A 15,896-nucleotide genomic window follows, 5' to 3' on the forward strand; every position below is an offset into this window, starting at 1 on the left:
GGGCTCCATCTTCAACTCACTTCAGCCCGTCATCCACCATCGCCGGAACCCTGCAAAACAAGAGACATCATTACTAAAGACTTTAAAGACATTAGAATTACTCGAAACTTACAGTTCGTGCAGTAAACAACGGACAGCAGTCCTCTGAAGTCAAGAGGCCTGCTCCCCTTATCCAGTGAAGAAACTGGTTACAGCACCCTGCCCCGAGGCAGATGGAGAGCACGGCGTTCACTTACCTAAGGTGAGAGCGTTAACCTTCGGGGTCCTACAGGAGAAGAGAAAGGGAAGAAGAGAGAGACATTCAATAACCCAGTTCATTAATCCCATATTTTCTATCTGCAGACATCTTACCCTTTGAGTCAAACATACAGTGCGCAGAGGTCCAGCCCAAAGAGCCAGCCGTGTGTTACACATCACCTTTGAAGATACGGTATACGCCCAGTCAAGACCGGCGCCTCTACGGGAATCAGGTGAGCATTACAGAACGCAAAGCCTACCACAAAACTCCCGTCCAGGCGCTATGGAAACCTCGGATACCGACCAACTAGCCCAGTTATTTGGGGAACTAAGGGCAGAAGTGCATGCAGCCCGTCAGGAAACGAACGCTCTAAGAAGGGAACTGATTATTTCCAAGGAGCGAACAGATGATCTCGCTAGACAATTGCTACAGTCACAAGCCGGACAGACCCCGTTACCCGCATCTGGGGGAAATCTTCCTTCTACATCCTCTATGAATGCAGTGCAGATCAACCTACCTGGGAATGTACCTCTGGCTCCGCCCGAACGATTTTCTGGTGACCCAAAGAGGTTTGCAGTATTTATCAATCAGTGCCGGTTGCATTTCTTATGCCGGCCAGCAGCCTTTCCAACTGATCAAGCTAAAGTAGCTTTCGTGCTTTCGTACCTTAGTGGCAATGCGGCAGACTGGTCGATCCCTCTAGTAAATCAAGATGATCCGGTCCTCCATGATTTTCAAGCTTTTCAGCTCAGTATGGAAAAACTGTTCGCAAGACATTCACAGGGGCAGGCCTTGGACAATGAGTTTCTTTCGTTGCAACAAGGTAATCAAGACCTTTTGGCTTATATTGCGTCTTTCAACAGACTGATAGTGGAAACTCAATGGCCTGAGGACAAAAGGATTACGCTGTTTTATAGAGGTCTACGTGGAGAGCTCAAAGATGTGTTAGCCCAAGTAGTGAATCCCCCACAAGATTGTTCGGACTATATAGACTTAGTCGTTCAAATAGATCACAGACTGCAGAACAGGAAGGCCGATCGTTCCAAGTTTGATGCTCGAGTATTTTCCAAACCGCCAACTCCTTCCAAAGGAGTAGACTCCGGGGAACCCATGCAAATAGGGGGTCTGAAAGGTCCTCTAACACAAAAGGAGCGGGAAAGGAGAAAACAGTTGCAATTATGCCTCTATTGCGGAAACTCAGGGCACTTTCTTCGAGACTGTCCGGTGAAACCTGCTAAGAAGGCAGTAGGAGCTGCAGTTACCAAAGTTACAAACTCTGAGCAGGGAAACGACCTCGCCCGACAAGAATAGAGGTCCTCTTGCCGAGCGTGAAAACCAGTTCCGTGACCTCGCATTTCGTGATACCTATGGTCCTCATTAGCCCTGATAATCCGGATCGATTACATGCAATTGAAGCTTACGTCGACAGCGGTGCCATCGGCAATTATGTGGATCATGAAATGGTTTTGAGGATGAATCTAACTCTTTGTCCCAAGGATGTAAAGGACGTCATTACTACGGTGGATGGTACGGAGATAGCCTCCGGGCCAGTAACGCATACCACTCAAGAAGTGATGCTAATAAGTCAAGATGGACACCATGAGAAGATTGTGTTCGATGTGATCAAGGGCCCTCAGTTTCAGATTATTCTAGGAATACCTTGGTTAGAGAAACACAATCCTCTGATCGATTGGCGAGCAAGAACGGTCCAGTTTCCAGAATGTGTCTCTACTTGTCACCCTCCACCTGGTGTTGCACTGGCAGCAATTTCTTCAGAGACTCCCCAGTTACCTCCCGAATACCTAGAATACCAAGATGTTTTCCGGAAGGATCAGGCTAGCTCTCTACCTCCTCATAGGTCTTATGACTGCCAGATAGACCTGATACCTGGATCTACTCCTCCTTGTAGTAGAATTTATGCCCTCACCGAGCCTGAGAACCTTCACCTTCGACAATACCTGGATCAATACCTGGCAAATGGGTTTATTCATCCTTCCAAGTCCCCTGCTTCTTCAGCTTTGTTCTTCGTTCCAAAAAAGGAAGGAGACCTTAGAACTTGTATAGATTATCGCTCCCTGAACCAGATCACCGTTAAGAATAGATATCCGTTACCTTTGATCCCTGAACTTCTGGACCAAGTCAGAAAAGCATGCATATATACAAAGCTGGATCTTAGAGGAGCTTACCACTTGGTACGAGTAAAAGAGGGCGATGAATGGAAGACGGCCTTCCGCACCAAGTATGGGCTATTTGAATATCAGGTCATGCCCTTCGGACTTTGCAATGCCCCGGCCGCCTTTCAATATTTTATGAACGATGTCCTCAGAGAGCTCATAGATGTGTGTGTTGTTGTTTACATTGACGACATCCTCGTTTATTCTTCATCGGAATCTGAACATCGGAAACACGTGAAAATGGTCCTCGAAAGATTGCGTCAACACAAACTTTTCGCTAAGTTGGAAAAATGTGTTTTCAACGTGACTGAAGTTGAATTCTTGGGATTCATATTATCACCTGGCGGAGTGCATATGGATTCAAAGAAGGTCGATGCAGTTCTCAAATGGCCATCACCATCCTCCGTAAAAGGTGTGCAAAGCATGTTAGGCTTCGCTAACTTTTACCGCAGGTTTATCCCTGAATTCTCTCGAATAGTCCAGCCCATCACTGCCTTGTTAAAGAAAAACAAACGTTTTGAATGGTCTACCGAGGCGGAACAAGCTTTCCAGGATTTGAAGACTAAATTTATCTCTGCACCAATCTTAAAACACCCTCGCCCCGAACTCCCCTACATCGTGGAAACTGATGCTTCAAGCCTTGCCATGGGGGCAGTTCTATCACAAAAGGACCCGGTAACCAATCAGTTGCATCCCGTGGCATTTTGGTCCCGCAAATTCTCACCTCCTGAAATCAATTACACGATTACTGACAAGGAACTTCTGGCTATCAAGTCTGCCTTTAAGGCTTGGCGGCATTATCTGCTGGGGGCCCGACACACCGTTACTGTGATTACGGATCACCGAAACCTGCAATATTTGAAAACCGCAAAAGCCCAATCCTCTAGACAACTCCGTTGGGCATTATTCTTTGCCGAGTTTGACTTCATAATTACCTATCGACCTGGTACAAAAAACGGTAAAGCTGATGCCCTTTCTCGGATGGGAGTGGAAGAACACTTGATCAACCCTAAACCTGTACCAATCATTCCCGAACAAAGAATTCTGGGTGTAATCGCCACACAATCCATAGAGGAAGTTAAGGATAAAGCCAGGCAACTTGTAACTCCAGCAGACATACAGAATTGGCATCTGCAAGGAAAGGACTTTGCAGTAAAGGACAACTTATTGTATTTCCAAGAACGATTATACCTACCCAGCACAGATTTACAGAAAGAAGTAATCTCTTGTTATCACGATTCTTTAATGGAAGGACATCCCGGTATAGCCAAGACCTCAGAAAAGATCAAGCGCTACTTCTGGTGGCCGTCTTGGAAAAAAGATATCAGAGACTTTATAATGTCCTGTGGAGTATCCGCCCAAAACAAGAGTCAAAAGGAAAGACCAGCAGGCCTCTTACGCCCTATTGACATCCCACCTCGCCCTTGGCATACGCTTTCTATGGACTTCATCACCGATCTACCTCCATGCTCCGGATACAATACGATTCTAGTAATCGTGGACTTATTCTCCAAGATGGCGCATTTCATTCCGCTCAAAGGCTTGCCAACAGCAGCAACTCTGGCCCAAGAATTTCTCGAAAACATCGTCCGACTGCACGGTTTTCCTTCGGTTCTAATTTCGGATCGAGGTAGTCAATTTATTTCTCATTTTTGGCAAAGTTGCTGTCGGTCGGCTCAAATTGATGTGAGACTATCGACCAGTCACCACCCTCAGACCGACGGACAAACCGAGAGGACCAATCAAACTCTGGAACAGTATTTACGCTGCATGCTGCAACAAACTGAAAAAACTTGGAAAGACATCCTTTGGATAGCCGAATATGCCTACAATAACTCTGTCCATTCGGGAACTGGGAAAACCCCGTTTTTTCTTTTGTACCGCAGTCACCCTCGAACCTCGGAGTTGGATCCCCTCCAAGATCTTGAAACACCAGCAGTAGACTACCTGCATTCTACAATCACCCAAGCCTTTAAGGAAGCTGTTTCTCACCTTCAAAGGGCTAAAGAACAATACAAGAAAGGAGCAGATCAACATCGGAAGGAAGCCCCTCAATATCGAGTAGGGGATCAAGTCTGGTTATCCACCAAATATCTACCTCTAAAAGGGCCACGCACATTCAACCCAAGATACCTTGGTCCCTATTCCATCACTACCATAGTAAACCCAGTAGCGGTCAAGTTGGACTTGCCCCCGCACATGAAGATACATCCGGTCTTCCACGTCTCTCTATTAAAACCCGTGCAACCTCAAACCCGACTAACTAAATCTCCAAAACCTATCCTAGTTGATGGGGAACTCGAGTTTGAAGTCAAAAGCATTCTGGACTCCAAGATCTCCAAATCTAAACTATTTTACCTAATTGACTGGAAAGGCTACGGCCCCCAAGAGAGATCCTGGGAACCTGCTGAATATGTCCACGCTCCTCGCCTAATCAAAAGATTTCACCGAACATTTCCTGACAAGCCAAAACCCCAGGAGAAGCCCGGTTTGGGAGGGGCCTTGAGGGGGGGTACTGTCATGATCTCTGCTTCCAAAAGGTCAGGGTTTTCTCAACTCCCTTGGAAGCAGATTCATAACCCAGGTTCCGAGTGCCAACCAGTCCCAATTGGGACCTTTTGGACCCAGTCCTGGTGCCAGTGGCACCAGGCTCATAAATATGCCCAGTCCCAGCGCTGGAAGCGCCAGGCTCATAATGCTTGGGTGGACTTACCTGCAGCAGACCATGCTGCTTACTTGCCTGCCAGTTGAGCCTCTGATCCTCTTCTGTTTGGAACTACTTTTCCTGTTGGGTGGGGCAGGAGCCACTCCCTAGGTTCAGAACACTTTAACTCTTCTGGAAAGCAGGAACTCTTTTCTTACCTAGGCGTGGCTGTGGAAGGAGACACCTAAGCACTACAGGAGGCTATTTAAACCACACCCGATGGATGAATCTTGCTTTGCGTTATTCTGCATCCTCTGCAGCAGAACGCTCATCGTGTCTTCTGCATCTGACCCTGGGCCTAAGGAAAAAGGCTTACCATCCTGAATCCAGTCTTCAGCAACACCTATAAAGACAAGAAAGAACAGGTTAGCATTACGGTCTTCAGTGACAGCTCTTCACTTACCTGGGCCATCGGCTGTCACCAACGCCTCGCGCTGCATTCTGAAAGACAAAGGCTTACCTACTCTTCGTGCGCTCCGGAGGTCTTCACACTGCATTCCGGCATCTGAAAGACAAAAGCTTACCAACTCTTCGCACGCTCCGGAGGCCTTCGGCGCTGCATCCCGCATCTGAAAGACAAAACAAGGTGCGTTTAAAGACATTGGGGAACTTTAATACTCACGTGCCATTACTCCTTTCCACATCTAACCCAGTGGGTATTCCGGCACCCTGCAGCCGCTCCGAACTTGTACCTGCAAAATAAAAAGACAGAGCGCATCGTGAAGCAGGCAACAAGCGCTTACTTACGTGCTTCCAGGCGCTTCTATTCATCACACGGGCTCCATCTTCAACTCACTTCAGCCCGTCATCCACCATCGCCGGAACCCTGCAAAACAAGAGACATCATTACTAAAGACTTTAAAGACATTAGAATTACTCGAAACTTACTGTTCGTGCAGTAAACGACGGACAGCAGTCCTCTGAAGTCAAGAGGCCTGCTCTCCTTATCCAGTGAAGAAACCGGTTACAGCACCCTGCCCCAAGGCAGATGGAGAGCACGGCGTTCACTTACCTAAGGTGAGAGCGTTAACCTTCGGGGTCCTACAGGAGAAGAGAAAGGGAAGAAGAGAGAGACATTCAATAACCCAGTTCATTAATCCCATATTTTCTATCTGCAGACATCTTACCCTTCGAGTCAAACATACAGTGCACAGAGGTCCAGCCCAAAGAGCCAGCCGTGTGTTACACATCACCTTTGAAGATACGGTATACGCCCAGTCAAGACCGGCGCCTCTACGGGAATCAGGTGAGCGTTACACATAAGAACGCCAAGTATTCCGTTTGGGAACACTTGGAGCTCTATTAGCAAATGATGGAGACTTTCCATTTGAAGGACAGCAGTAGCTGAATCCAGTACGACAAATGGACATTATCCCCAGAATACTCCAGTTTCTTTGCGGGGCTGGAGGACCAAAATCATTAAGATGGTCCACCTATAAGGCAGCCATCTTGAAACATTTTTCTGTTCACAGAAATCCTCAAGAGGCTCGCAAGGCAGCCTACAATTTGCAATGTGGGGAGGATTAGGCCCCACAAGAGTTTGTGCAAGAATTAAAACGTGCTTTTGCGCAGACCACCAGAAGGGTGCGCACGGATAGCAGAGAATTTATCAATACGTTTTTCCATGCCTTACCCAAATACATAATGACCCAGCTCATGAGAGATTTTCATGAGAAAAGATCTTTAGACTGGGTCATTGAACAGGCTACCAGGATCTATGAGGTGCAGAAGCCTATCGAAAATAAAAATAACGCGCCGAAAAACCCCAAAACCAACAGCACCCCTGCTGCTGCCAAGGTGGCAGAGGTAAAGGTTGCCCCCATTTTAGATTTGGAGATGGGGGGGCCTAAAAACCTGCCTGCACCAAATAATTCACAGCCCAGAAGGCCCTCGGGCCAGTCACAGACAGGGAGTCGAGGAGGTAGTCCCACAAATGGGGTCCCCCGCTCCCCTGACTATGTAAGTCCCTGCTACAAGGGAAACCGACCAATCCTGGGTTATGTGTGGACTCCTCCAGCCCAAGGGGGGGAACCAGCCAAGCACCTGTCCTGGGGAACTTCCCTCCCAACTTCCCACAGGAGGGCAGAAATTCTCCAAATCCTGGGCAAAACTTTTTCCCCAGGTATCCGCCCAACTTCCAGCCCCAAAACCATCCATCCTTCTTTCCCCAATTCCCTGAGCCTAGACAACCTAATCCGGGAGAGGGGAGGCCAAGGGTGGAGGGGTACCCAAATCTTCCCAACCAGGGGTACTACCAGAGAAGGGATAGCTACCCTTCCCGGGAACAGCCCATGGGAGAAAATAGAGCCCCGTATCAGCCTGAGCTGGTTTCACAACTTGAGCGCCAGGTCCAAAATATGGCACGGGATCTGGGTCACATACTGAGGGCTCAACAGAACCCTCAGATGAGCATGCCACCGCAGAATGCCCCAAACTCTGGACCTGGTGCTCCAGAACAATGATGGGGGCAGCACCCCGATAACCCACCGGTTCCCAGGGAGGAGGCACAAGGGGAAGGGGGGTGTAAAGCCTTGGAGGAAGCTTGCTTCCCAACTTGTAAACAGCCCCTGGAAAACCAGGAACCGGAAACAAAATCTCCTGCCCATGAAAGTCTGCCACCCAAGGAGCAGAGAGGAGGTAGGAGAAACAAAGGACCCAAACAGACCCACTTTGTGGAGGAGGTACAGGTCTTCCAATTTGAGGGAGGGGGATCCTCAGAAGATCCTGGGAAAAGGATCTTCTCCTTCAGAGATGGGGGAACTCCTCCCAAGGAAAAATGGGTCCCAAGGGATTCCAATCCAGTCTGGGAGATGTGGAGACTGAGCTACCGCCACCCATAATCTCATCCCAGAACCGACAATACCGAAATCTCCTGGTTCAAACCCATCCTGGTGACATGCTCCAAAAAGGGGGGGGCAGCCCAGAACCGGAACAAGGGGAACCCACAATGGCTCTGATCTCCAGTTGCCAACTTTTTCTTTCAGATTCCTAAGGCTCTCCACAGAATTCTGCCCAAATCTCTTCGCTAGCAATGTCCAAAACCAGAAAGTTAGCCCACCAGTTGTCCAAAAATGTGCATTATCTGTGCCCCCTTGAGGAGAAGGAGGGAAGATACTATGCCCCGGTACAAGTACAGGGGCAGGGTACAATTTTGGCACTGGTGGACACTGGATCCCAAGCTACCCTTCTGTCCAAAAGGGCCTTTGAGGTACTAAATGCAGGAAGGGGGGAGAATTACCTAATTCCTCTCACCTCTCTTCCTGGACAACTGCAGAACTTTGATGGGAAGGAAATTCCCATTGAGGGGACTGCAGACTTGGACATTAAAATTGGGCGACACAAGGTGAAACACCCGGTCATAGTAGTGACTCCAGAGGGCACCCCTTGTTTACTAGGGAATGACCTCCTGAGAAGGTTGTCACCCCTAATAGATTGTGTAAACAAGGTCCTCTGGACCCAGACTAGCCGACCAATAAAATTAAAACAGAGTGTCAACCATGTTAGTTTAAACGGCACCTGCCACATGGTTATCAAAAATCTGACCAAGTAGAATTTCACTTCCAGAACAACCAAACTCCAGACGTGACAGTAATAGCAGTAGGACAACAGACTGGTGATGGGGGGTCCTCCCTATTTCTGAAAATCAACCTTTCTTCCTGTTTAAGGTGGTATTCCACACTGGAAGGAAACACCCTGAAATTCTTTACTAATCCACAATCAGAAACTCCCACTCCTATAGTCCAGAAAGATGTTAAATCAGCTCAGAGCCTGGCTGATATTCAGCAAATTGGAGAGCAGTTGTTCATCCCTGTTCAGTTAAATGATGGGAAGGACTCTGTTCTCGCTCGAGTGTGTGTGAACAACGGTAAGAGCTTCATCAGCGAAGCCATGTTCCGCCAACTCCCAAAAGATCCAGCCATTCCCACATTCAAACTGATAGACAAATGGGAAATGGACCTGGAAGCACCTAATTCCAAACATCTCCTGCCAAGCAGGTGTATGCTCAAAATCTCCATTGGCAACAAGAGCATAGTCCATAATTGTTGGGTCGTGCGAGACGTCACTGCCGCCTTTTACTTAGGCAGTGACATTCTCAATCGCTTTGTCATTAGTTTGGACCTAATAAACTTCAAAGCTTGGTTCCGATTAGCGGATAATCCCATGGGCTTTGATGATCCAGAAAAAGCATTTAGGTCAGCTCCATTGCTACCTTATGCAGTTGAAATTCAGATTAAAGAGGAAGTCACCATCCCAGAAAGGACCCGACAATTCTCCCTGGGAGTGAAAGTTAAAAGAGGACAAAAATTGAAAAACCCTGATGCTTATATCCATCTAAATGCTTCTCTCCAACAGCAAGGGTTAGGGGTAAACCCAACACCATTAGTCAACATAGAACATGACACCATTCCAATAGAGGTGGATAACAGCGACTTAAAGAGTATTACTCTAGCCACAGGAACCATTATTGGAATGGCGATTGATGACCGACATTTCTCCATTGATTTAGGAAATGAACTGTTAGGACCAATCCCCAAGGACTGTTTTGACTGTGACAGTGAGGACAATACAACACCAGACAGGATTTTCACCCAGCATGGGGGGAACTTCCTGGTGTACACTTCTTGCCCTTATGGTAAGGAAGATGTGACTTGTGACTTCAGGAGGGATGAGGTGATTTTCTAGGTCCATGAGGTCTGCCTTTCCCACCTGAAGCCCCCAGTCCAAATCAGCACTCTGACCAGGACTTCTCCACCCAGCTGGAGGAGGCCGCTGAGATAGCCAAACCAGAAGTCTTTCCAGGCTTCAGGCAGATGGTGGAAGAGAGCATCAACCTAGCTGATGCCTGTGTGACTCTGGAACAGAAGCAAAAGTTGAAACAAGTTTTCTTGGATTTCCAATATCTCTTTGCGGTAGACTCATATGACTGTGGTCGCACCGACATCCACACCACAACAATTCCCACAGACCCTGGAATGACTCCAGTGTTTGTGAAGCAATATCGCTTGCCTCTCGCATCCATGGAGTCCCTTACTGAAATAATTAAGAACCTTGAGTCCTGGGGAATAATCCGTCCAGTCCACAGCACTTTCAATAATCCGGTGCTGGGAATATTGAAGCCAAACGGCCAGTGGAGACTCTACGCCGACCTTAGGGAGCTCAACAAACGGGTCCATACTTCCCGATGGCCTCTGCCCTACATTGACCAAGGGCTGGCCCAGATTCAGGGGTCACAGGTATTCACAGCAATAGACCTGACCAATGGATACTGGTCTGTGCCTGTCAGTAGGGAGGATCAATACAAACTGGCTTTTACCTTTATGGGCCAGCAGTACACATGGACCCGGACTCCCTTCGGATACCTCAACTCCGGCAATGATTTCAACATTTTCCTACATAAGGCCATGCCCGACCTGGGTGCGAGGGGTAACCTGGCTTATGTAGATGATGTCCTCATCAAAAGTTCATCTGTGGAGGAACACAATGCGGAGATCCGTTATGTTCTGACACAGTTGAGGGCCGCCTGAGCAAAACTTTCCTTTCAGAAAGCACAGTGGTGTAGAACCCGTGTTAATTTCTTGGGGCATGAGATTAATCCTCAGGGTCTCTGTCCCCAAGAAAAGAAAGTGGAAGCACTCCAGAAACTGAAAGACCCCACAACTCTGCGGGAACTAAGGAGCCTCCTTGGACTGACTAATTACAGCAGAAAGTTCATTGAAGGCTACGCAGAGATCACTAGACCCCTGATTCATCTCTTGAAGGGGGGGTCAAGTGGGAATGGGGTCCAGAACAATCCGAGGCGGTAAGACTACTCAAAAGAAGCCTCTCACAAGCGCCTTGCCTAGCTTACACTGTCAGAAACAAGGAGTTCTTCCTGGAGAGGGGGTTCTCTAATACGTGCTTGACGGCAGTGTTATACCAAAAGCATGACAAGGTCAATAAAGTAATCTCCTATGCGAGCAAAACTTTATCCTCTCTGGAGGTAAAATTCAACGATTGTGAGAAGGCACTCCTGGCAACGGTGTGGGCATTGAAGAATTACCGCCCGTTTATCCAGGGGGAACACATCATAGTGGAGACTCCACACCAGCCTCTCCAATATCTCCAAAGTGACAGAATCCGGGCCGGAAATGTGAGTAATTCCCGAATTAGTTCCTGGATTCTGTCAATGCAAGGCTTTCCTGTGGAGGTCAGATATGGCCAAAACAAGAAGAGTCCCCTCGCGCAAGGTCTGGCTGACTTGCATGATTGTGCCAGAGAAAACTGTCTCGAGGACGAAAGTCTAAAAATCAAGGACAACATGGAGGCATACCTTAATTCCCCACACAAAGTCTTTGAAGAAGACAAGTGTGAGGGAATGCCCACTGTCTATGTGGATGGATGCTCTTACCATGTTGACAACGACGGGGAGAAAGAACTGGTGGCTGGCGTAGGGAATGCATGGGTGAAGGAGTTCCCAGAACCCTCAGCTGGATACAAAATTGGTCCCCGAAGTAGTCAGGTGGCAGAATTGATGGCTGTGCATCAGGCCATCCTCACTGCTGTCCAGCATCATCTCCATGAACTGGTCATAATCACAGATTCGGATTATGTACGGAACGGGTTCGTGGAGCACCTGGTTAATTGGAAAACCAGAGGCATGTTATGTGCTAATAACAAACCCTTGAAACATGGGAAGTTAATCAAAAACATTGATGATCTGGTCACATCGAATGGGATGACCATCTACTGGAAAAAGATCAAGGGTCATTCCAAAGTAGAGCGACCAGACAAAACTGGAAATGACTTAGCTGATCAGCTGGCCAAAACCAGGGCCATCCAAGGGGATCTAATAGAAATAGAGTCCCTGTTGGGTGAAATCCAGGTCACTGCTATCACTAGGTCCCAGACAAATGCTCAAAATGATCTTTCAACTGCACAATGTAGTAAGGAGACCTCTGATGCTGATTTAATTACTGCTCAGAAGGGGGATCCAATTATTGGTAAGTTTTACCAACACCTTGAGGACCCTGAGAACTTTCCCCTGACGGATACCGATTACATTGGGAAAGAGGACCTAAGAGTGTTGATGAAATGTCCAAAAATGTTCCGAATCCATGACGGTTTGTTGGTTAGGAAATCCCAAGCTGGCCATGATCAGTGGGTGGTTCCTACCTCATTCCGAAGCCTGATGTTAAGTCATGCCCATGATTCAGCCACCGCCGGTCATAGGGGGTTTCACACAACACTGGAAATCTTAAGAGAGGTTGCATACTGGCCACACATGGGGCAGGACCTCGACCAATACTTGAAGGGGTGTCTTGTGTGTGCACAATTTCAGCCATCATCCCTCACACACCGTGCGCCTCTCCAAAGAGGGGGATGACACTGCCATGGTCAGATTTGCAAATCGACTTTGTAGGCCCTGTGATTCGCTCGTCTACAGGAAACAAGTACATGTTGACCGTTACATGCTTGTTTACCAAGTGGGTGGAATGTCTCCCAGCCCCAAACTGCAAGGCAGAAACAGCAGCGGCCCTAATGATTAACCACATCTTTTCCCGTTTTGGTCTACCTCAAAGGATTGAGTCAGACAGAGGTAGCCACTTCACCAGTGAAGTAATGACAAAGATGTGGGAGATACTGGGGGTCAAAAGAAAGCTACATATTGCTTACCGGCCAGCTTCTTCTGGGGCAGTAGAGAGATACAACCAAACCATTGTGAGCATCTTAACAAAGTTTGTGGCAGATTCTGGGCCAAGTTGGGATATCCGATTACCTCTGGTCCTAATGGCCATCAGATCTATCCCTTCATCTGCAACCAAAATGTCACCATTTGAGTTGATGACTGGACGCAAGATGGTGCTTCCACAGCATTTGCTCTACAGGACTCAAGAGCAGACACTTATAAATGCCTCCACAACTCATGAGTATGTGGAGAATTTAAGGAAACACCTTCAGCATGCTTTTGCCTATGCTCAGCGGAATCTAGAAAGATCAGCCGAGAGCATGAAGACCCACTATGATTTAAAAACTACCCGAAAGGAATATAAGGTGGGTGATCGGGTCTATCTATACAATTTCCAAAGGAACCAGGCCAAACAGCGAAAATTCTTGCCTACATAGAAGGGACCTTTTGAAATTATAGACAAGATCTCCCCTGTTGCCTATAAGATCTGCATCCCCAAAGGCAGTCTGGCGGAAGGGGAAGGCAAGTGGGTCCATATTAACCAGCTAAAGTGTTGCCATCCCAGGCACACTTTGCAGCAACTGGAGGAGTCCTGTGCAATACCAGAGGGGACCGCTCCAGATTAATTCAGTTCCAACCCTAAAATATCCCACATATCGTCTCTAAAATATTATACTCTTGTAAGCCACTGTCTTTGAATGATAACTTGTATCTCAAAAGTAAAATGTTAGGTATGTTAAAGTATAAAATGTATATGTCTGCCACACCATTAGTAGTGATGGAAAAATGTCTACGAATAGGTATTGCCGCTTTTCCTTTGTCGTCCTAGGAGAAAGAAAACCTGGAGACTGGCCAAGAAGAATGATCCAAGGACCGGGAGCAAAGATCCGAGGGGCCCGGGGTACCGCCCAATATTCCCATCAGGACCGGCGAGGAGAACCGATCGATCTAACCGGATGGGGGAAAAGATGCTGAACTGTGCCATCTACCGGAAGAAGATGAGGAGAATATCCCAGATCTTGCGAGTTCTATCTGAGAAAGGACAGAATGGCCATCGCAAGAGGGGGGGCTTGTGGGATGATTTTACCCATGCATCCAAGCCCTACAATAAAACTGTGCAGTACTGGCATGGAAAACATCATGATGGCCAGAACTCCCCAGAGAGTGCACAGGGAAAACATGAAGAATAGGCTGCCACCCATTTTTGCCTATGTTGTGAGCACAGGAGGGCACTGCCTAAAACCACCATTGGGCTACACACACAGTAACCTGCAACCATTGGGAATGGCAATGCTGATTGCCAAAAGCAACCCAGAATTGTGGGGAATTCATTTTCTTAATCTAAAAAATGGTTGCATTACCAGTACACACCACTATCAGAAAGCCGGTGTTTTAAAACCACCAGACTTTTGTGTAAAACTGAACAAATGAAACAAAACCAGACCAAGGAAAGACTTGCTAAGAGGTGGATACAATGTAAAACTATATTCTGAAATGACTTGAAGGGAGTAATTATTTAATGTATAGGTAAAAATTGTCAGTTTGATTTGAATGTAGAAAACTGGGACAAAAAGTGACATTTAGCTGAAACCTGGCTTAATGAAACTGAATTCTGCCTGACAACTACCCCCGACAGGAGTTGAAACTGGATGCTCAGCCACTCTGCCCCTGGCCAAAAGGAGTTAACACCTCTCTGATTAGTTTAGGGGTGGAGCAGCTGGGGACTACAGGGAGTTGAACAAAGGCCTGTCCTGGACTCAGGCAAATGTTATATTGGGGGCGTCGTAAAATAGCTTCCTCTTGGGAGATACTGGGGGGCAGCTGTGCCTCTTTGAACAAGCTGGCTTGGGGGAAGTGGATAAACCAGTTATTCCACCATGTGATGTGGGAAGCCACACCCCTTTTTGACCAGAGCATAATTTTAAAAAGATAGATAACTCATAGTGCGGGCTTGTCAGAATTATATAAGTAATATCATTATTTTTGTGATTTTTCTGTGAACATTTTGAGAGGCGTTAGGACCCTGTGGTGTATTCTGGGGGGTTGCTAGCGGAAAATAGGGTCTCACTCCAAATGTCTGCATGTTAAAGATCTGACACTTCATCAATTAATGTCCATACTCCTTGCGCACATGTGTGTAATTTTGGGTAAATGTCCGATATTGCAAAACCAGTTAAAAAGCGCAAAATGTTGTCATGTTTGAATGCAAGCCCCCAGGAAGATCAGAGGCGGACAAGCATTGACCATAAGGAATATATAATGTGCACATGTAATTTCAACAAATTGTATATCTGGGAAAGATGTATTTGAATCAAATATAGATTTGTGGGCAAACTGACCAGAGGAGGATCCTTTGACCCATAAACAGACCTCATCATGATGACAATCCATTTCCTTCCCCCAAACATGGGAGAGGGGAGAATTGGGCCAATGACAAGTAGAGAGGGGCAGGCTTAGCTAGTCCAGTCACACACCCATTTTCAAAACACATAAAAAGAGACTGCTGGGACAGGTAGAGACATTCAATTCCATTAGCTGCGGAGCATGCTGACCGACGACTTCACATCCAGAGAACCAACACTTAGACTTCCAAGCTAAACAGAGACTACAGAACTTTGAACCAAGAAGGCCCACTGCAAGCAAAAGTATTTGTCAGTTGGCCTCAAAATCATTTGCAAACTATTCCACAGCCGGGCAAGCTGTCTGAATTATTTTGCCAAGAACTCTTGCCAGTACCCAGAAAGCAGTGTTACATCCAGAATCCACTTGATCCGGACCGGAAAGCAGAGCAGTATCCAGAACCAGAGGCCGCTGAATCCAGAGAGGCTAGACCAGCAGAGCAGAGCTGACCCATATCGCTGTGTGCAGAACCAGTGCCTGATTGACCCTCCGAGCTGACAGAACCGCAGCCGGACGTGTTGACCAGATCCGTGACCAGGCCTAGTTCAAATTTATATTGTGAGTACCTAGCAGAACTGTGCAGAACCAATCTCTTAGTTAAAATAATCTAATCCAAACTATTTTAACCTAAGTGGAACAGCCTCCTAGAAATCGTGTCATCTGTCATTTGTAAAGCTGCACAACTGTCACCTGTCAATTCTGAAGCTGCAAGCT

This window comes from Ambystoma mexicanum, chromosome 8, assembly GCF_040938575.1.
Source record: "Ambystoma mexicanum isolate Mex_15411 chromosome 8, UKY_AmexF1_1, whole genome shotgun sequence".
NCBI classification, from domain to species: Eukaryota; Metazoa; Chordata; class Amphibia; order Caudata; family Ambystomatidae; genus Ambystoma; species Ambystoma mexicanum.